At 41.3% G+C, this 23,959-nt stretch overlaps 1 long non-coding RNA gene across 2 annotated transcripts in view; it reads left to right on the forward strand.

Annotated features, from left to right (window-relative positions):
• The window catches only part of LOC129621322 (uncharacterized), a 98,818-nt gene that overhangs the window by 26,452 nt on the left and 48,407 nt on the right, over positions 1–23,959 (forward strand). The gene's annotated exons all lie outside the window — the stretch shown is intronic.

Below are 23,959 nucleotides of genomic sequence, written 5' to 3' on the forward strand. Positions count from 1 at the left end.
CTGGCTGTGCCCTGGGTTTTCCATTCCTGCTGACATTTCCAAGTCATAAGTCAAGGGGACATATTCGAAGAGCCATCTGATTGCGCTGGAATGTGCATGTCCGGGAAAGCCGCTGGGTGGGGTAGGCTTCAAGGTACTGAGGTGGCAGGGCGAGAGTGGAACAGCAGGGAGGGGTACTGGACAGGGTGGCCACTGCCTGTGGAGTCCAAGATCTCTCTTGTTTTTTCAAAGAAACTTTGGGGTTTTGGCCCATGAAGGACAGCCTGGTGAGTCACTTCTGCTGAGCTGGGGGTGGGAAACTGCAACTCTGTGCTCCCTTAGGATTCTAAAAGTCTTTAGGAAATGTGCAACCATAGATGTTTTTTATTCCCTCTTTATTTATTTTTTTAAACTTCACAATTAACAAAACCTTCCCCATTCTGTCCCAGGAGGATCAAGTCCTTTTTCTCTCCTTTAACCCACAATAATCCTTAGCACCATCTAGGCACTTTTCAGATGAAGAAGCTGTGGACTGCCCTCAATCCTGCCCTGAAAATCAGTTTTTCCCCCAGTTTAGGACCAATCCCTGATCAACTGCTTTGCAGTTTCAGGGCAGTCATGGGTTCATTTTTGCATGTCCTGATATTTGACATGGATATTCATCAGAAGGGCTTTCTCTCCGGAGCTCCTTAGGACTATTCTTAATTACTTGTTGCCAGATGGGAATTAATTACATGATTCCCAGTGGTAAAGAATCCACCTGCCAAAGCAGGAGATGCAAGAGATGTGGGTTTGATACCTGGGTAGGGAAGATCCCCTGGAGTAGGAAATGGCAACCCAGTCCAGTATTCTAGAAAATTCTGTAGACTGAGGAGCTGGGTAGGGAGGGGGGAGGTACAGTCCATGGGGCTGCAGAGAGTCAGACATGGCTGAGTACACATACCCAAACACAGTGTTCTTGTTGTGACCATGTGGCATGCCATAGTTTAATTTTTACACTCCTATGAAGTAGGGATTATTATTATTATTATTATTCTCATTTTATAGAGGACTGAAATGAAGTTCAAAAGTGTCTCGAAGGCAACCCAATGTCATGCAGTTTTACGTGCTCAAGGCAGCCTTTGAACTCAAATCTGTCCTACACTGAAGCCTAAGGTCCTAACCCCTCTGCAGAAAACTCTCAGTCTAGAGTCTGTGCCTCTGTCTTCCCTAAATTCCATGTGAACTTTTGTGTATGTGTTTTTTTTCTGGGAAGAAGGATCATGGCCTATAACAGATTTTCAAAGGGACTGTGGTCCCACAAGGCACTGAGTTATTAGAGTTGGTGGATCAGTTAGGATGTTCTTGGTTGCAAACAAAAGATAATCCACCTCAGGGGGCCATGTGTCAGTTTTCATACACGGTTTCATTAGGATTTCTGCTTCATTTCTCAGTTATGCTCTTGGTTCTGCCCTTCTTCATGTGTTGGCTGGGTCCTCTGGCTTCTCTTATTGGTACCAAATGCAACGGTTCCAAGTCTCTCTCCCCACCATCCTACACCACTTGTGAACTTCACTCTGATTAGACCTTCTGAGGTCATGTGCCCCTTCTCACCTGTTCACTGGGGTGGACGCTGTGCCCTAATTGGTTAAGGCCTGTGTTCCCTGCCCATTCCTGCATCAATCCCATTTGTAAAGAGAATAAGATTACACTGAGTGCCTGAGGCCACTGAGAACCCACTCCTGGGGCTGGGGGAAGGGTCATTGTTACTCAAACTGAGAGGGTAACAGGCAGGAAGGCCAGGGGTCTCCAAATGGAGGAAATAGGCTGCAAGTGTCAGACATTTTTTATCTCTCCCTTAAGCGGCAGGAGGAAAAAACTACAAGGGTCAGATTTTTTGTCTGTCTCTATACAAAATTAAAAGGAGGTTTCTCCTTTCCTTTTCTCAAACCTTGGGCTGATAATAGCTCGACAAACCAGTATTCATATCAATTGTTTTATGGCTGGGGGATGACAGACCTCGTGCCATCCTATCTCAAAAATGCATATTGTGGGAGAGGGGCCTGGTGAAACCCCATCAGCCTTGAGGTGTCTCTCTTATCTGATTAATAGCTTTCTAACAGACATAAAACATCCAGCTAAAGACTAGCAGGGGGGCAGAATGATGTCTATGTCAGAAGCTTTGTCTATCTCTTTTATACTTTAATAAAACTTTATTACACAAAAGCTCTGAGCAATCAAGCCTCGTCACTGGTCCCAGCTTGAATGCCTCTCCTCCGGAGGCCAAGAAACAAGGTGTCTTTCACAGCTCAGCAACAACCTTTCAAAACCACATTTCTGTTTCATCATGGTCCAGGGAGGGGTGAAATGGATGATGGGTTATCGTCCAACAATGCTGATACAGTTAGTATTCTTCCCTCGAATCTCAAAGATCTTAGAACAAGCTCCCTAATCCAACGGGTCAGAATGAAAGCAAATTCAGCTTCTTGAAGGAAGTGTTTCGGCATTTCATTGTTCACTTTGATTTGAGGAGTTTAATATCCTGCCTTCTCCCATCCCCAATCAGTCTATTTAGTGAGACAGGATGCCCTTACCAACTCGGGGATATTTCCTTTTGATGCACTTCTCATTAGAGCTGCTGCTTCTGAGAAATGCTTTTATGCCCTGAGTTATAGACTCTTTTGGCATATTTTTCCATTTGTTTAAGAGTGTATAGTCTCAGACTCCAAAGGTGGGTGGGAAAGAGGAAGAGCATTTGAAAATGAGAATGTAAAGGAAGACAGCAGTCTTTCTATGAGAAACCAGAGTGATGACTGCATGTGTCTGAAAATATAATTATCCTCTTTTGTTTGCTTGATAGAGTTTTGATAGATAGAATCTTGACAGCTCTGTTATGAAATGTTAAAATGTAATTTAGGTTAAAAAATCATAATTATCTTAAATTATAGTCTGAAGTCATTTTCCAGGCTTTGATCCTTTTATCGTGTGTGAAACAGCGGGGGCTGCCGGTGCAGCAATTCCAGCTACTGTGTTTGCATAAAAATATGAAGGAAGTGGTTGATTGGCTCACTGGACACCCCTGGGGTCAGGGGAGTTGATGTAGGCACAGACAGGAAACCCTGGGATTCAGCTTCTGCGAGGAAATCCCTGGATGATGCTCTTAAATTAAGAGCCAAGGGGGTATGGGGGTGCTTCCATATATTAGAGAATAAAGCCCAAGCTTCTTAGAGCAATATTCAGGCTCTTGAGGACATGGCCTTCAACCACATTCTCAGGCTCCAGGAGATTCATGATGCAGTGGGGAAGAGTGTGGGCTTCAGAGTTAGATAGTGGACTCTTACCTCTCCATCTGGCTTGCTGAGCAGTGCAGGATTTACTATTTTAGCTCTCTGAGCTTGTTTCCTCTGTTTCCTATGAAAGAGAAAAGGACACACTAACTTTTCTTGTGGAGCCAAATTATGCCAACACACCTCTGTCCTCGCCTAGACATCCCCTCCCTTCCTCTCCCTCCCTTATATTCCCCTATTTTCATTTCCTGAGCTCTCTCCCTCACTCACCCTACCATTAAGGAGACTGGACATTCATTGGGGCAGGGGCTGCGTGTCTGCCCCTCCCCTCTTCATCTCTAGTTCCAATAGAGTAGATTTGTAACTCGGTTCATGGTTAAGTGCTGGATACAACTTTGTTAAAATGGAAGTTCACTAGCATTTTTCATTATTCACTTGCTCTTCTTAGCAAATGTTGATAAAAATAAATAAAATACTGAAATGAGTCAGGAGGAGAGTGGGTTGGTTAAGGCAAGGCATGACTTTGCAGCATGGGCACTGGAGTCGGAAAGTCCTTCCTAAACTGCTGGCCTTGGGCAAGTGACCTTTCTGTTTTCTCTGTAAAATGGGATGATAACAGGACTCATTTCATTGGGTTATATGAGAAAAAGCTAAGATAAATATAAAATAGACTTAGAGAAATATTACTTAACATGTACTGTTAATATTAACAGTAATAATTAGTTCTGTGAGGTAGGTTAGTGTTGTGAGGTAAGAACTTTATGTACACTCAAGAAATTCAAAGAAGATCTTAAATTCTTTCATGAAATGAAAATGAAAGCAAGAGTGGAGAAAGGCTTTCTCTTTACTTTGCCCAAGATAGAGGCCAAGATGCATCTCATTGGATGTCTCCCTCAGCCAATCTGAGCATTACTGGTGGGCAGTGGTCACAGGGACAGCTGTGCCCAAGCACACTGCTGCCTGTGTCCCTGTGTCAGGAGACTGCCAGCCTCTGAAGCATGGCCCCTTTTAACATCTTCAGAAGACACTTATCATGAAGACTAAATCCTGCATCTATATTAGTTAGAGTCAAAGATCAGTATTCTACAACAGACACAATGAGCTCATTGTAGCTCAGACAGCAAAGAATCTGCCTGCAATGCAGGAGACTGGGTTCGATCCCTGGGCCAGGAAGATCCCCCAGATAAGGGAATGGCAACCCACTATGGTATTCTTGCCTAGAGAATTGCATGGACAGATCATAGGGCTACAAAGAGTCGGACATGACTGAACAACTAACACACACACATAGAAATATTTAAAAGATATTTATTATGAATGTTTTTATGTAGGTTAACTCATTTAATAGTCACAGCAGTCCCTTAAAGTTATTCCTGTTTTAGGACTTCCTTGGCAGTCAGGTGGTTATGACCCTGTGCTTCCAGTGCAGGGCATGGGTTTGATCCTTGGTCAGGGACTAAAGGGGCTTCTCTGATGGCTCAGCAGGTACAGAACCCACCTGCAATGCAGGAGACGCAGGAAACATGAGTTTGATTCCTGGGTTGGGGAAGATCCCCTGGAGCAGGACATGACAAATCACTCCAGTGTTTTTTCTGGGAAAATCCTATGGACAGAGGAGCCTGGAGGGCTGCAGTCCATGGGGTTGCAAAGAGATGGACATGACTGAAGCGACCGAGTATGTAGCACAGGGAACTCAGATCCCACATGCTGCATTGTGCAGTCAAAAAAAAAAAAGTTATTCCTATTGTTATCCCAACATCCCAGACAAGGAAACTTAAGCACAAGGCAGTCAGGTAAACTTCCCAAAGTGAGATGGTTCAAGGTAGTGGAGACAGGATTTGCTCTTAGGCTGCCCCACTGTGGCCCCTGTGCTCTTCTCTACTGTCCACAGGCCCTGCTGCCCCTCCACTCATGATGTTTGCATCCCAAGAGGTAGGTACCTCTGGATGGTGCCCAATCCACTGATACCCAAGTGGGTGCTCTTCACCCCAGTTGATTGACTCAGTCTCTGACCTGCTATTGAATGGTGATCAAAGTTACTGCATCTTTAGACTTTAATGCCACAGCTATCATTTCGAAGGGAGAACCATAATTTAAAAGAGGCTTAGTGAAGTTTAATGAAAGGTAACTCTTCTCATGCTTGAGGTGAGTTGAAAGAGAATTTAATATAAGCCAATCAGTTGCATGAAATGACTTTGCTTAAGGCCTGCATGGGTCTAGTGAAGGCAACTGAATAGGGCCAAGTGCAGGAATGGGCAGGCACCCATTTGTTTCCCTTCCTCCAACACACGGGACGTCCTTACTCTCAGTCTTCCCAGACACTCTTCCCACTCTACCACCCGCCCATCCCCAACGCCCCCCCAGCTCAGAAACCCTGCACACCTGCAGGAAAGCAAAAACCAGTTTTTCAGTAAATACATTGCACGTGTTTATGCAAACCCCAGAGTGGAATCAAGCTTTGGAGGAAGAGAGAACAGTTGTTTACCCTACAAAGTTCTCAGATGCCAACAGACTAAGTGCTGATAATCCTACAAAAGTTGTTGTGGAAAACTGCTTGGCCTCAGGCCTCTGTATACAACATGCTAAGACACGTAGAAGGGTTACTCAACCAGGTGCCAGCAGGATCTAGGGGAGCTGAGATGCCCTACTTAGCTCTGCCCTGCTCAGAAGGTTTCTCTGTTCCCTTGCTTTTGACCATGGGGCTATAAATTTGAGAGCTTACTGAGATGTCAATTTTGAGAGGCCAGATTCTGTATAACGCTGCATATGTGATATTCCAGACTTAAAACCTTTAAAATAAATGGAAGTATAAGTACTGGAAGGGCCAAATAAGGAAAACTATGAGCTAAAGAAAGTCTGAAACAAGATGTGACAAGCCTGTTACAAGCTATTCATAAATCCATTCTGATTCATAGCAGGAGCTAAAACAACCTGTGAGCCCAGGACTGCTGCTGGTTGAGTGAGAGTGCTGGCATGATGATTTGATTTCTTCAGCAAGGACAGGGCTAATGGAGGCCTTTGGGAGGGAGATTGCTGCGGCAGATAAAAATGATCCTCCAAGGCCAAATGGTCTTTTGGCTGAAGAGCTCAGAGATTTGGTAACCAGATTTGGACTGAAACCACAGAGTTGACTGAGGAAGTTCTCAGCCAGAGGCCACCTGGATAGACTTGTTAGGGGTGGTGGGCCCTTGCCTGCCTTCACCCACACTTTGCAGTGTGTCTCTGGAAAGTGAGGTTCCTAGAGCCCAGTTTTCCTTAGAGTAGGGGAAACTGTCTACTTCACAGTTACCTAGACTGTTTGTTAAAATGTGCATTTTAGGTCTCATCCTAGACTCCCTGATTAAGAAACTCTGCAATGCAGTTGGCAAATCTGCTTTTCTAGAAAATACTCCAGATGACTCTTTGTACTTAAACCACTGCTGAAGTCTATGGGCTTCCCTGGTGGCTCAGATGGTTAAGAACCTGACTGCCAATGCAGGAGATGCAAGAGACATGGGTTTAATCCTCAAGTGAGGAAGAGCCCCTGGAGAAGGAAGTGGCAATCCATTCCAGTAGTCTTTCCTTGAAAATTCCATGAACAGAGGAATCTGGCAGGCTACAATCCAAAGGGCCGCAGAGTTGGACACAATTGAGCATGCATGCACACCTCACTGAAGCCTAATCAACAAATACATTCTTGGGCTTTGGCATATAATCTAACTTTTTTTTCTTTTTAAATTCAGAGAGGGAAGGATCTGTAATGGTCCAGGTTGGACATAAAAGGGTAAGAATTTGATGCATCTGAGTAGATTTACTTGGTTAGAACAATGAATTCGCAAACATATTTTGCTGAGAAATTCTGAACATAGAACAGGTGCCCAGTAATGTGTTTATTGATTTGTTATGTCACCACTGAGAGATACCCAGGTCCTGTGGCAGATTCTTGTCCTCCAAAAATTTTCACTATCCTTGATAAGTAAAGGCCAACACTGACAAAACATTTATGGATCCTGTGACATAACATATAATTGGGTATTAGATTTCCTGAGGTAAATGTAAGCTGGATTGTGAAAAATTGGTAGATTTGGACTTGAAGAAAGAGAACAGGACATGTCTGGCAAGGAGAATATAGTATCTGGTGGCCAGAAGTTGAAGTGGGCTTGGGGGCTGATGGTACAGTAAGAAGACCTGAGTGACTTGAGTTGGGGGGTGGGAAGGTGTGCTGGGTGGTACCTAGGATGGGCTGGGTCACCAAGGGCCTTAGAAGCAGGTAGACGAATGTGGATGAGAAAAGAGAATTACAGAAGCTATTGAAGGCTGTTGGGTAGCAGAGACAATACCGTTTCATGGATCCAGCAGGGCTAGGAGCCTCCCTAAGCTGGGTGTCACTTGCATGCTCATGGGAAAAATGATATGAAGTCAGATACATTTGGGAAGAGTCAGTTCAGAATCTGCATTTGAGGTGGATGCTCAGGGAAGATGGGGCAGTGCAGAGCAATTCTAGGGCTTCTAGGCCCTGGCTGGCTGGGGAGAGAGGCACCAGATCAGCCCAAGGTGACCGGAGCCAGATACAGAGTTGAGTCAAGGTCATTGGCTGTGGAATCTAGGGTGGAAGTGGCCAGAGCTTCCCAGGCAGGGCAGGAGGCCAAAGCAGACATTGAAGCTAGCAAGTAAGGAAAGACTTGGCACAGCAGAATCTGTGGAATTAGTCTGATTATCCATGGTGAAACGAGGCTCATGGGATATGTTCTTTGGAAATTCCAACCAAAAGTCAGTGTCAGGTCTTAAAGGGCCAGCCCTGCCCCCTGCATGGACATGGTTGGGGCAAAGCTCCACCCAGCTGTGGGTTATAGTTGCGATTGGTTTTCCTCCACATGGCACACTGGCAGGACCCATCGCTAGTCTGCCCAGAGCTGCAGTGATGAAGGGCATTGGACTATAGGTGTGCATGACTGCTTTCTAGGAAAGTCATGACGCTCAACTTCCTGGTGATGCTAGCCAGTGAGCAAACCTATCCTTTGAGGCCATCCATGTCATAGAGGCAGAGACTAGTCAAATAATAAGGGAGATTTTAGACTGAAGCACAGGGATTGCAAAGATGTTTTTGTCTCCTGTACCAACTGCACTGGTTTGATGGTGGCTGCGTGGAGTCTGGGTTCCACAGGAAAGAGTGTACTGATTGATCAGGGATGTTTGCCATGGGCAAAGGGAGAGGCAGTGAATTGTGGCAGCGCCTGACCTCCTGACTCATATGTGAGAAGACTGAAGCCCATAGATGGGGAGTGTGTGACCTGCAGCCGCAGAGCTTGGTAGAGCTGGGGCAGAAGGCAGAGCTGGGGCTGGACCCGAGGTCTCCCGACTCCTGTCCAGCGTTTTTCCTCTGAATCACACAGCCTTCCTTCTCTGCCCCTCTCCACGGGCTGTCACACTCACTTCTTTCTCCCAGTCCCACCCTTGGCTTTTGTTAGACTTTTTATTAGGAACTTGGCCACAGAACTGATTTGCACAATGGCTAAACTTGTTTCACATGTGATCAGAACTCTTGGGGAAGGATTCTAGGAAGAGGGATTGCAGATTGATTCAAAATTCCCAAGTGCTGAAGAGGCGATTAGCTAGGATGCTGGCAGGCGTTTAGTGAGTGGAGGAGCAGGAATAATGAGGAAAGGTTTTTTAAGGTAGCAGCAGTGGGTCGTCCATATTGTTACTGAGCCGAAGATCGAAAATTGAAGTTGAAGGCTATGAGCTGCTCAAAGTGGGCGGTGTGGGTGGGTGTGTGGTGAGGAGAGGACCTGAGGAGCGGCTGGAAGAGGCAACTGGAAGAGGCACATAGACAATGGCTCTGCTGGTGTAGGATAGGCACACGGAAAATGTAAGCCAAAAATCCAGCCGTGTTTATTGCATCTCAGTGGCATAGTAACCCTGAGAGTGTCTGTGATTAGCCAGATTTTACAGAAATGGGAAATGAGCTGAGTCTCCAAATGGTTACCTCACTCATACAGGATCTACAGGTGCCTGATTGCACTGTAGACCCCAAATCTCATCTCCTTCTCCTGGGAGTGAGAATGTCTTCCCAGGTACCCTACTCCTTAAGAGAAATAAAAGACTCGTCTCTTCTGCTTATTGCCCTGCTATCCAGAGGGGTGAGAGGTGGGGGTGGGGTGGGGAGGACTTTCAGCTTCTAGTCTAGGGAACAGAAATCTAACCTTATTTCAAATTCCTAGAGTGGAGACCAGGTCTGTGTTGTGTTTGTTCTTGAGCTGTGTGCTTGTTTCATTGACAAATTAACTTCAGAAGGAAATAGTATGTTTGAAACTTTCATACCTCTACATGTCATTTCTGTTAGTGGACCTCATCTCCTCTCCCCTACGCTGTTTTTTGTTTTTGTTGTTTTTGCTAAAAGAATCAGTGATAAACTATTTGTTTAGAGAGACCTGCATCAACGAGGTCCTACTGTATAGCACAGAGAACTATATTCAAATCCTATGGTAAACCATAAAGGAAAAGAATAAACAAAAAAGAATGTGGAATTTAGAAAGATGGTAACAATAACCCTGTATATGAGACAGCAAAAGAGACACTGATGTATAGAACAGTCTTTTGGACTCTGTGGGAGAGGGAGAGGGTGGGATGATTTGAGAGAATGGCATTGAAACATGTATAATATCATATATGAAACGAGTCGCCAGTCTAGGTTCGATGCACGATACTGGATGCTTGGGGCTGGTGCACTGGGATGAACCACAGGGATGGTTCGGGGAGGGAGGAGGGAGGAGGGTTCAGGATGGGGAACACCTGTATATCTGTGGCGGATTCATGTTGATATATGGCAAAACCAATACAATATTGTAAAGTTAAAAAATAAAAAAAAATAGCAAAAAAAAGTGTGTGTATGTATATATATACATAACAGAATCACTTTTCTGCACAGCAGAAATTAACAACATTGTAAATCAACTATATTTCAATAAAGAGTAAAATAAAATAAAGAGATGCAGCCTGCTGAGTCCAGACTGCCCTCAATTGCTCATGGCATTTGGAGACATTTAATGTTGTTATTTGAAGTTGTTCACAGAGGCTTCCAGCACATGCCCAGCCAGGCACGGCCTCAGGATAGACAGAGCTCAACTCCACCACTGCCCCCATCAGGGTAATAACAGGGTAATGGCTCCTGTCTCACTCTCAGCTTCACAAAGTAAATCTGAAACTCTAGGGCCTGGCTGGAAACCACCCTGTCCTTCTCCTGCTAATTAGGAGCTGTGCCCTTGAGGCCTATTGGCAGAGGTAATATGGCCACATACAGGCATTAAAAGCAAGCCACCTGATCGAAGCCATCTATTGCTGCTGGTGCTGGCTGCTGGCAGTGAAGGCAGAACCTAGATGGGGGCTGGTTAAGAGTCACCCCCCACCCCCATCTCTCTTCAGTCTCACAACCACACTGTGTCTAGTTTAACTTAGTCTAATGGTCTTAGAACCACACTATGGAGTAGGGAGAGTCCATCAGTCTCATTTAACAGACAAGGAAACCAGGATACAGACCTATTAAGTGTCCTGTTCAAGGCTACATTGAAATCCTAACATTTATTTTTTGCTTTAAATTTTTTTTCTTTTCCAGTTTTATTGAGATGTAATTGGCAAATAACATTGTATAATTTGAAAGTGTACAACATGATGACTAGATATATGTATATATTGCAAAATGATCACTACTCTATCTAGTTAATATTCATCAACTCACATAATTACAGGTTTTTCCTTGTGATGAGAACTTTTAAGATCTCCTCTTTTAACAATTTTCAAATATACAGTACAGTCTTGTTAACTGTAGTCATCATGGTGTACATTATATCCCCAGGACTTGTTTATCTTATAACTGGAATTTTGTACCTTTTGACTGCCTTCATCCATTTAGCCCACTTCCACCACTTCACAGCCACCAATCCATTCTCTGTACCTAAGAGTTTGGTTTTTTAGATTCCATAGGTGATATCCTACAGTATTTGTCTTTCTCTATCTGACTTATTTCAGTAAAACTCTAACATTTAAAAATAGAAACCCAACTTCTCCATGTCTATAGAGGTGATTCTTTAAATGAATAAAAATCACCAAATATTATTTTAATTACATCGCTTCTTTCTGGGAGGAGATACTTGCAATGCAAGTAAAAATGAAAGAAAAAATTTGAATACTTTACTGCTTTTTTTCTGAGAAACAAATGAAGTCTACCTAATTAACTTAACCACATGATATGTCAACACTAGACTGTCTTGCTTTAAAGATTTTGCAAGTGTTACATATTTTTGCTTTTAAAAGACTGAATCCAAAAGTCTTTGCTATAATGATTTTTTGAAAATTTGCATATAATTTTATTAAAAGAATAAATTCACAGTAGAAAACTTGAAAATTGCTATAAAGGCAGAAAGCAAATACCATCCTAAAGTAAAAAGTCAGAAATAACTGTTTACATTGCTATATTTTTTTCATTCTGTTTTTCTAGGCTTAAACATGTTTCTTTATGCAAAATTAAGAGCCCTAGATTTTTTTCACTTTACATCATTCTGTTTCCGTAACATTAAGATTAAAATATATTATTTTTCTCTTTTTGAAATGTTTTCTTCATTTGGCTGGGACATTTCTCTTTCAGTTGTCATGAAAATCTTCTAAATCTCTTTAGTGGAAGCTCTTCATCTCTCTAATGTCTACCAGTGGGAGGTGCCCCCAGACTCAGTCCTAAGGCCTCAGGCCCCCTCCCTTGCCAGGTGGTCCCATCAGGTACCATGGCTTCAGATACCATCGATCCAGTGCCAACTCCCAAATTCTAGCCTCAATGCTAGACACATGTACAGCTGCCTATTTGCCACCTCCACTTAGATAACTGATAGTCATAATTTATTATGCCTAAGAACCTGCCTGCCAATGCAGAAGGTGTAAGAGATGAGGGTTTGATCCCTGGGTCAGGAAGATCCCCTGGAGGAGGGCATGGCAACCCACTGTAGTATTCTTGCCTGGAGAATCTCATGCACAGAGGAGCCTGGTGGGCTACAGTCCATGGGGTCGCAAAGAGTTGGACATGACTGAAGCAACTTAGCATGCAAAGCTAAACTCCTGATGAACACGCACCCCAGGTTCCCCTTCTTGGCAAATGGCAACTCATCCTTCAGCTGTTCACACCATGTCTGAAGTTTTCTGATTCTTTTCTCTTATATCACACAGCCAACCCTTCTTCAAATCCTGCCATCCTTGAACTTCTTGTGGGGATCATTTCACGATGGATGTAAATCCAATCATTATGCTGTACACCTTAAACTTATATAACGCTGTATGTTGATTCCATCTCAATGAAACTGGAAGAAAAAAAAGACCAAAGCTAGAGGAGGAAATAATGTCAAGCTGAGATGAGGACCAGACACTAATAAATCATCTGAGGAAAAGCAGTCCTTGGATATGGACAGCTATACATGTTCAATCAGATTGCTTTTCTTCTGAAAAATAACCTCTCATGTTGAAAAGTCATCTATCATTATTTCTTGATAGTAATAATCTGATTTCTTGATGCTGGGATTAGTTTTCACATGTATTAGATTTTTCCATGTTACACAAGCTCAAATTGTGTGGTTTGACTTAATGTGATGTAAGTAATTGGTGTGGGCATCTTCTCTTTTAAGGGTAAACCTTTTAGTTTGCGTGCATAAAAACAAACAGCAGTAGTAAACAGAGTTACTATTTACTTTTTATTTCATTTTGTAAAAGTTTTATTGAAATATAGTTTATTTGCAGTATTGTGTTAGTTTCAAGTATATAGTAAAGTGGTTTATATATATATATATATATAAATGTATGCCAATGAAAGTGTTAGTTATTTGGTTGTGACTGACTCTTTGCGACCCCATGGACTATAGCCCACCAGGCTCCTCTGTTCATGGGATGTTGTCCATATATATATACTTTTTTACATTCTCTTCCCTTATAGATTATTATAGGATATTGAGTATAGTTCCCTGTGCTATGCAGTAGGTCCTTGTCGGTCATCTAATTTATATATAGTAGTGTGTATATGTTAATCCCAAACTCCTAATTTATCCCTCTGCCCCCACCCCTTTTAGTAATCATAAGTTTGTTTTCCCTGTCTCTGAGTCCGTTTCTGTTTTTCAAGTACGTTCATTTGTATCCTTTTTTTTTTAGATTCCACATGTAAGCAGTGTTATATGATATTTATCTTTGGCTTACTTCACTTAGTATGATAATCTCCAGGTTTATCCGTGTTGTTGCAAAAGGCATTATTTCATTCTTTTTGTGGCTTGGTAGTATTCTATTGTTAAATATATATACACATACTGCCTCTTCTTTATCAATTCATTTGTTGATGGACAATTAGGTTGCTTCCATGTCTTGGTTATTATAAATACTATAGCTATGAACATTATGGTGCGTGTATCTTTTCAAATTATATTTTTCTCCAAATATATGCCCAGGAGTATTTTAAGTAGTTATAAAAGAAACCATCCAAAAGTAATTTGCATTCGCAGATGGAATTAGTTACATTAAATTGTGATATTACAGAAAAGTTTGCCTTTAGTCTAATACAAAGGTTATCTTTACATGAAGAGCAGAGAGACACAGAAGGAAGACAGCCATGTGAAAGTGAAGGCAGAGATTGGAGTGAGGCATTTATCATCAGAATGTTTATTTTTAAAAATTCCTGCACCCTCATATGTAATCTGGTGAATGCATTTTATTGTGATACCTTGTTATTTTAAAAAATAATTTCTGAATCTCTATAAAATCTCTCTTGATTAAGAAAAAAATTCCTCCCATTTCTCCAGTTCGTTCTGCCTTTCAAGTTGTCCAGAATCAGATGAAAGTCACCCCTTGTTTCACCTTTACTGCAATCACCCTGGCTCACATCATCCGCATCTCTTGGTTGGATGATTTCAGTAGCCACCTAAGGGGTCTTCATCCTGATTCTATCTTGGCTTCATGCCATTTTATACTCAAAAGGATTCTAATCTCACTTCTAGTTGAATACTTCCATGTTCCATCACTGCCTCCATCCTCACCCCCCTGACCCTCATCCATTCTGCTCTACCCACACTGGCGTCTAGCTTGCTATTCCCCTTGTAGCTTTGTTTGACTGTCCTAACTGGATAGATTTTCCCCCAGAGAGCTGCCTGTCTGTTTTCCTTTGCTTCGTGTTTCTGTTCAAATACCATCTCACTTGTGAAGCTCTTCCTGAGTAATATTTATATACAGCATTCTCTATACCCAATACCTCCTCCCCACACTCATATTTGTTTTTATTTTCCCCATATTGCCTTATCTAGTTAGCATTTGTATTAGTTCCCTAAGGCTGCTATAATAAAGTAGCACAAACTGGGTGGCTTGCGAAGTGTGAGTTTATTCTTTCCCAGTTACAGAGACTAGAAGTCTAGAATCAAGGTGTGGGCAGAGGTGGTTCCTTCCAAGGGTTTGAGAAAGTATCTGTTCACTGTCTCTGTTAGCTGCTGGTGATGGTCAGCAGTCCTTGTTATCCCATGGTTGATAAATGCCTCACTCTGATCTCTGCCTTCACCTTCACATGGCTGTCTTCCTTCTGTGTCTCTCTGCCCTTCATGTAAAGATAACCTTTGTTTTAGACTAAAGGCAAACTTTTCTGTAATATGACCACAATTTAATGTAACTAATTCCATCTGTGATGATCCTATTTCCAAATAAGTTCACATTCTGAGTTAGGGATTCAACACATCTTTTTTGGGGAACACAATTCAGTCCATAACAGCATGCAAGGCATTTTATTTTTTTATTTGATTAATACCTGTCTTTACCCACCAGAAAGCAAGCAATTTCTTGTTCACTAATGTGTCCTCCATGCCTGGAACAGTACCTTGGACAGAGTAAGAAGTAAATAAATATTTTAGATGAATGATTATGAATATGCCATTTTCTAATTTTTTTCTCAACTTCTTGCAATTTAGTAGTGTTGGTCCATACTGACTTAACAAGGAAATGTTATTTATTCAGATTTTTTTTTTTAAATTTGTGAAGGAAATTTGAAGGAAAGGATGCCCTGGTTCATTTGTGTTAAATATCGGCTAAGTAAGGGTTGAGTCAGAGTTTTAGTGAACAGTAACACCAGATCCCCAGCTGGCACACCACTGAGTTTCCCACCCTGAGCCAGTCCTAAGATTTGTCAATGCTGTGCACGTGTCTGGGCTGCTGAAGAGACATCGCTTATCACAGAGATAGGTGCCATTACTCATTTATTTTATGCACTCTAATCTTATTCTAGCCCCACACTGCCTGGTAATTTTCCTTCATGGTTTCCTTCATGGTTGGCTCTCTCTCCTACTCTTCACAGTGCTCAATTAAATTTTTTTCTACCCTCTTTGTATTTTGTCATATTTCCTCTCCCAGAATCTAAGTAAATTTTACCTTCTGCTTCACAGATAAAATAGAAACCACCGAACAGACACTTCCTCAGCGTTCTGACACACACCTGCAAACTAACCTGTGTCCAAATTCACACTTTTTTCTCCCTTCCTGTCATAGTATGAAAAGTGTGTCTCCTCCTGGCCATAGCAAGCTTCTTCCATCTGGGACCACAGCCCCTGGCTGTCTTTTCAAGGAACACATTCCTGCAGTTATGCCTCCTCTTCTAGTATCTTTGAACATTCTCCTCTGTTGGGTCCTTCTTAGAAACATCTAAAAGTTATCATCTCTTTCATCATAAAGTATGTTCCTTTGATCTCTGGTTACCCTCCATCGACTACTTTATCTCTGTTCTCCCTTTATAGCCAACTCACTTGAAAGTGTTATTTGTAGTTGTTCTGTGTCCCTCCTCTTCTCCTAAGTACATTTCAACTCATCACAATCTGACTTTTAACTTGGTCAAATTAAGAAAAGAAAGAAAGAAAGAAAGAAAACTGCTTCCTTGTTGCAAAATAAACTCTGATATATTTTATGTTTTTTTAAGAAATTATTTATTTACTTATTTCTGGCTGTGCTGGGTCTTTGTTGCTGTACATGCTCTACTGTAGTTGCCGTGAGGAGGGGCTACTCCCTAGTAGCCGTGTGCAGGCTTCTCATTGCGGTGTCTTATTGCAGAGCACAGGCTCTAGGGCACATGAGCTTCAGTTGTTGCAGCACGTGGGCTCAGTAGTTGTGGCTAGAGCATAGGCACAATAGTTGCTCTGAGGTTTGTGGGATCTTCCCAGACCAGGAATTGAACTCGTGTGCCCTGCACTGGCCAGGCAGATTCTTTATCACTGAGCTACCAGAGAAGCCCTAAACTCTGATGTTTTTGACTACCTATTTCTTGGAACATTTTACCTCCCCATTAATTTGCAGGGTATCTTCTCTTCCAAAAAGCAAATACTTTTTTTCTCCTTCAGGTTCATGTTCATTCTCTCTCTCTCCTTCTCCCTCCTCCAACAGCCACCTCTGCCCCCCCTCCCCCCACCACCACCCTAGTTACTTTTTTTAATCATTAGCTGGAGTTCTAGTTCCAAATCTCAAGACTTCTTTTCTCTTCTTCTCTATAAGGGATACCTTTTTCCTAACTGTTATTAGTCTGCTTGGTCTGCCATAACAAAATACCATTGACTGGGTGAGTTAAATGACTGGAATTTATTTTTTCACAGTTCTAGAGGCTAGAAGTCAAAGATCAAGGCATCAGTATACTCAATTTCTGGTGAGGACTCTCTTCTTGGCTTGTAGATGGCCACCATCTTCCTGTGTCCTCACATGGTGGAGAGAGAGCAAGCAAGCTCTTTGTTATCCCTTCTTATAAGGGCACTAACTTCATCATGAGAGCCCCACCCTTATCACCTTATCTAAACCTAAGTACCTCCCAAAGTCTCCATCCCCAAAAACAATAACATTGGGGATTAGGGCTTTAACATATGACTTTTGTGGAGGACATGATTCAGTCCATAGTACAGACTATCCCTTAATCCTATTTCCCAAGAGTCTGTCCTTGGTTCTCCCCTCTTCTCATACTACACGTTTCTGTGGCTTCGGAGAATCCAGTGATGGTTCCCAACTCTGTATCATCATGCTTTTACTAATTATAAGTACTATTAACACACACACATATATCTATATTTTTTCCTACTTAGGAGTTAATTTACCTTTTCCCCTCAAGTTTTGCATAGTTTCATAGTTATTGTTAATGGCTGATGATAGAAATTTTAACTTTCTTCCCTGATCCTGTATTATAGGTCATTTAAATAGTTTCTAATTTGGGAATATTATGAAAAAAAAATGAAAGTGTTAGTTACTCAGTGATATCCAACTCTTTGTGACCCAGTGGACTGTAGCCCGCCAGGCTCCTCTGTCCATGGAATTCTCCAGGCAAGAATACTGGAGTGGGCCATTCCCTTCTCTAGGGGATCATTCCTACCCAGGGATGGAACCTGGGTCTCCTGCATTGCAGGTGCATTCTTTACTGAGCCACCAGGAAAGCCCAGGGGTAGTATAGATAACACTATAACATATTTTCATATATATTTTTTTTCTCATGTTATTTCTCTATAGGGTAAATTTTCAAGAGTCAAAGAGATTAAATATTTTTATAGTGTTTGATATGTATGTCACTCATTTGAATCACAAGGTCTGGAGGAGATATTCAAACATTTTTAAAGACTATTCACATACACATCCATCTTTTAAGAAAAATGGCCTCCCAACTTTTTGCCATTGTTATAATTATTAATTAGTTCTTTCTTTCTTAGGGACAGAGCCTCCTATTAACTGGTTACCACCTATCAGACTTGGGCCAGATCCAGAAACTGAAAGCCACGCTGTATGGGCTTTGTGTGAGGGAACCAATCACCTTTGGAAGACTGGGAGAGGGTGTACCCATTAAGTTCCTCTATACTGTGAGAAGGAAATGGCAACCCACTCCAGTATTCTTGCCTGGAGAATCCCATGGATGGAGGAGCCTGGTGGGCCACAGTCCATGGGGTCGCAAAGAGTTGGACATGACTGAGTGACTTCACTCGCTCACTCACTCACTCATATTGTGAAATGCTAATCAACTTCCTATTTTTAAAAAGTATGAGATAATCAAAGAAAAGGCCAGTCACTCAACTGAAGTTTGTTGCTTTGTCTGGAGTAAGAGTAAGCCAATGGAACTAATTGTTAATGAAACTGCACATTGCAGTCGGTCCTGAGAATCTATGCTGCTGATGGATAATGCTCCCCCACTGCCTTTTGTTGAGCCTTCCCATGCTTCTCTGCAAAAATCTTTAATGTTTGTTAATAACTGGTGCACATATCCTCCTTATAAGCCTGAAGGACTTGACTAGCAAAGCCAGTACACTATTGCTTTACAGAAGGGACATGCCACTTGACAATCTCACCAGTGATAATATCCGTGGATCACCTGGGTCACCACAACCTTATCAATTCTGAAAATTGGCATGGAAACCTATTCTAGAGAGTTCAGTTCAACAACTGTAAAATTGTAGCTCAGGGTTGATTTATTTGATTACTTGTTTGAAAAACTCTGTGTTTAAATGATCTGTAACTTTCACTTTCACTAGTTATTGTAAATTAAGTTCATTCACAAGGAATCTGGCCTCTAGAAAATTAGTCACTATTGTTCTGTTCTAAACAATATTATTCATTTATGGGAATTCATCTCATATTGATCTCAAATTATTTAATAATGAAATCACGAAACAACCTAGACACAAAAGTCCTGAGATTTATAGAACTGGAGGCTTCACATTGTCTACTGGAACCTCTCATTTGATTTCTGTTGAGCTTGATTCTTAGAGCTGTGACCAACCTGAATGCATTCATGTTTCTGTGTAGTATTGACCCCTATGCGGAAGACAACAATCTCCTCCTTGTATAATTCCCTCCCCTTGAGTGCTGGCAGAGTGTGTGAATTGGTTTTAGCAAACTAAATATGGCAAAGGTGATGGGACAGTCACTCCCACAGTTATGTTACTGTTGGAAAGAATCCATTGCAGCAGACAGGAGAAATTCTCCTTTGGCTTTGAAGAAGGAAGCTACGACATGGTAATGAACTGTAGGCAGTCTCTAGAGTGGCCCTCAGGTGACAGCCAGTGGACCTGGCTCAAAAAATAGAGACCTCAGTCTTATAGCTGCACAAAACCAAATTCTGCCCAAACCCATGTGAATAAGAAAAAGGACCTCAAACTCCAGAAAGGAGCACAGCTGGGCTGACACCTAGATTTCAGCCTTGAAAGACCGTGGGCCAAGGATCCAGGTTAACCATGCCTTGTCTCCTGACCTCCAGAAACTGAGATGGTAAATTGGGGTGGTTATAAGCCATAAACTTGGTAATAGAAAATTAATACAGTCTCCTCAGGTTAGTATGTAAGAGGGTGGGTTTAAATCTCAGCTCTTCTATTTATTAGCTATTCAGTCTTGCTGCTGCTGCTACCTCAGGGAAATTACTTAACATCTCTGAGCCTCTTACTTTAACTATAAGAATAGTACTTATTTCAGGGTGTTAAAGATTGAATGAAATAATGCATGTAAGTCACTTGGGATGGTACCTGACACATAGTATGTTCTTAGTAATGTTTTTTCTTGCCAACAGAGATTGGATATTTTTAGTTTCATAATGCCGAGCATTTTCATTATTTCTTTCCTCTATGTACCCAATGTTTTGAATATTTTTGTCCATTATATTAATTTATTAAGTAAACATTCATCTTCCCATCTATTTCTAATTAATCAGATGCTTAGAGCATCTGATCAGCTTGAGATATTCTAAATAGAATATTTATAATTAATATAATTTGGCTAAAAGCAAAGACATTTGGTGTTATGGTTAATGGAATTCCCATTAGCTTTTAAAATATTAGGAAAGAGTGGTTGAATCTTGTTAAACTACAAAATTTGGAACCAAAATGTAGTGGTTTGATGGTAGGTAGACCTTGAGTGACTTTCTGAAGTTAAGCAAGGTAATCATGCTTTCTTTTATAAGCTACCATATTTGATCATTGTTGAGTGAGTGAGATTGTGGAAAGAAAATTTAAGTTCGAGTAAAAGGAAAAAGTGCCAAGAAAGCAAAAGAAAGACCTTAGATACAATATTAAAATTATTTAGGTACTTAATGCATGGAAATTAACTTTAAAATTGTGAAGGTTTTAGGAATTATGCAGTGTGAACATTAGTGTTATGGTAAAGTGAATAAATACATTCTATTTATGTTCACCATTTATATTTAAATGTTCTTATTTTATAACTTATTTTGTGTATGGTGTGCTGTGCTTAGTTACCCAGTCATGTCCAACTCTTTGTGACCCACCATGGAGTCCACCAGGTTCCTCTGACCATGGGATTCTCCAAGCAAGAATACTGGAGTGGGCTGGCATGCCCTCCAGGGGATCTTCCCAACCCAGGGATTGAACCAGGGTCTCCTGCATTACAGGTAGATTCTTTACCAGCTGAGCTACCAGGGAAGCCCTGTTTTGTGTATAGCACTCGTATTTGAGGTATGATTGCTACTCTTTCATTCAAGCTTTATTTCCTTTTTGAATATGTCTTAAAAACTATATTTAATTCTATTTATTAGTATCAAGTCCTAATATATTCAGGTTTTAGCAAACACTTTTCAAGTTGATCACAGATTAATAGGCATTTGTACTTAATAGAAGTTTCTTCTTTAAGCTTTAAGTTAAACTTTAGTTTTTTTGCTTTAAGTTTCTGTAAGTTTCTTTTACACAAACCTAGCTAAAATTCTGATGAACAGAAATAGCTATGTTATAAGGAACTCTGTCATCTAGTCTGGAAGTATATTAATTTATTAAAATGCAGAAAAATCTTAAATACATATGAAAAGTTGTTTAAACACATAGAATTTTCCAAGTTTATACTCTGTATAAAGTCAGAAAAACACCAGTTCATAATATAACACACACATAGCACATGCAGCAGACACAATATATACAGCACCCACAGTATACATACACACAAACACAGATGGCAACCCGCATTAGCATATTACATTCTCTGAGAAGTTCTGCAAGAGGAAACTATTGAACTTTGCTTAATTGTATTTTCCTGAAATTAATCTCAGAATCCTTCCTCCCTCTTCTCACAAGAAACCTTGACTCCTGATGACTTAGTGCTCCTTGAAAAGTACTTTGTGAATGACTGCTCCAGGAGATTTCCCCCCATGGAGTTAACTATTATATAGGATAACCATGAGATGCCCCCACATTTATGGGTGGAAGATATACACCATCATTAAAGCAATCAACAAATGAGAAACAATACCTCCAAACTATGTAGAGAACGTTGAGGATTATGGAGGGTACTGAAAACTTCCTTCTAGAGTCATATACATATAAAGCCAGATTTGGCCACAGGCAGTCACTGTACCGATGTTTTGTACTCATGTAGGTAGAGGGGTCCTGTTGGCATCAAAGACGGTCATCTTCTGCAAACTGGGTCAGGAACCCAAAGAGAGGAGCTTCCCCCACTGGCACACTATCAACAGCTGTGGAGTTGACAGCACTATGCTTTCTTCATTCCTGGCCCAGAGAGCCAGAGGCAACTCCCTATCAGCTCATACTCTGCTCAGTTTATTTCATGAGAATCAGAGAGGAATATATTTCAGCATTTCAAGAATATTCAGTAGGGCATCTTACTTACTTCAGAGTGCTTACTCTGAAAAGTAAAAGGTTTTATTTTCATAAGGAACCTTTACCATTTGCTGTCAGGCTGCCAGACCATAATTCTGTATAAGCTTTCCTTAAGGTCTGATGGACAATTGTTCAGTTTAATTGACAGGGGCCATTTATTGCTGAAGTGAGAATAAAAGGTCTACAGTGTCTAGTCAGTTTTTATATTTTGAATAAAACCATGAGTTGCACAGAGTGACTTCTATTTAAAAAATAAAATATTTTGACAACACCTAGATAAGCCTTTTAGTAGTAAGTTACCTATTTATTAAGGTACAGAGAAATGAAAGAACTTGCTAAAAATAAGTATATTGATTCAGTTTACTCAACATTTGAATACAGGCAAAGTATTTTGCTGGGCACTTGGCCTATGTGTTCCATAAGCAGGAAGCAAATATAGGATACCTTCATTCTTCCAAGATAATTTCTACTCACTGAGGGTCTTATTTGATGGGTTTTTGCAGGCTGAACACACAACGGAATCAACCTTTCTTCTCAAACACATAGAAATAATCAGGCTGGAAAATGGTAAATAGCACTAAACTAGTACTCTTGCCTGGAAAATCCCATGGACGGAGGAGCCTGTTAGGCTGCAGTCCATGGGGTCGCTAAGAGTCGGGCACGACTGAGCGTCTTCACTTTCACTTTTCACTTTCATGCATTGGAGAAGGAAATGGCAACCCACTGCAGTGTTCTTGCCTGGAGAATCCCAGGGATGGGGGAGCCTCAAGGGCTGCCGTCTATGGGGTCACACAGAGTCGGACACGACTGAAGCGACTTAGCAGCAGCAGCAGCAGGCCGGTTTCATAGAAATTTTAACATGTGAAAGGACAACATCTATTCAGAAATTAGTTTATAATAAAATAAAAAATTTTTTCTTTATCTCTAATGTTGACTTGACATTTTCACCAGCCTCTTCTAGCCTTCTTAGTCTGGTGTTTTGAATTGAAACATCAGAGACTATACTTTGAAATGCATACACAGTTCAAGAAACTGCATGGCTGATAGAATATTCCTGCCCTATCAGAAGTGGAGACAGGAGATTCCTTAGCCCTTTGGTTTGAGATCATTTCTAGAGAGTTGGCCATTTCCAGAGACTCAGGTTTTGGGTGCTGGGATCCAGATGCTGTCTCTCAATTATTAGAGGGTGGGTTGTGATGGGTAATTTTATGTGTCAATTTGGTGAGGCCACAATACCTAGATATTTGATCAAATATTAATCTAGGCATTTCTGTGAAGGTTTTTTTAAAAGATGAGATTAACATTTAAATTGGTAGATTTCGACTGTTGTTGTTCAGTCACTAAGTCATGTCTGACTCTTTGCCACCCAGTGGCTGCAGCACTCCAGGCTTCCCTGCCTTTCACTATCTCCCAGAGTTTGCTCAAACTCATGTCCATTGAGTCTGTGAGGCCACCTAACCACCTCATCCTCTGTCGCCCCCTTCTCCTCATGCCAACAATCTTTCCCAGCATCAGGGTCTTTTCCAAAGAGTTGGCTTTTCGCATTAGCTGGCCAAAGTGTTAGAGCTTCTGCTTCAGCCTCAGTCCTTCTGATGAATATTCAGGGTTGATTTCCTTTAGGATTGACTGGTTGATCTCCTTGCTGTTCAAGGGACTCTCAAGAGTCTTCTCTAGCACCACAATTCGAAGGCATCAATTCTTTGGTCCTCAGCCTTCTTTTTAGTCCAGCTCTCACATCTGTACATGACCAAACACAGACCACATCTGTACAAGTAATAAATGTTGGAGAGGATGTGGAGAAGAGGAAACCCTCCTACACTGTTGGTAGGAATGTAAATCAGTGCAGCCATTATAGAAAACAGTATGGAGATTCCTCAAAAAATTAAAAATAGAGTTACCAACAATCCCACTCCTGGACATATATCTGGAAAAGAAGAAGACTCTAGTTTGAAAAGATACCTGCACCCCAGTTTTCACAGCAGCACTGTGTACAATAGCCAAGACATGGAAACAACCCAAGTGCCCATTAACAGATGATTGGATTAAGAAGATATGCTATTCATGCATAATAGAATATTAGCAAGTCATAAAAAGAATGAAATACTGCCATTT

Source organism: Bubalus kerabau, chromosome 10 (assembly GCF_029407905.1).
Source record: "Bubalus kerabau isolate K-KA32 ecotype Philippines breed swamp buffalo chromosome 10, PCC_UOA_SB_1v2, whole genome shotgun sequence".
NCBI lineage: Eukaryota > Metazoa > Chordata > Mammalia > Artiodactyla > Bovidae > Bubalus > Bubalus kerabau.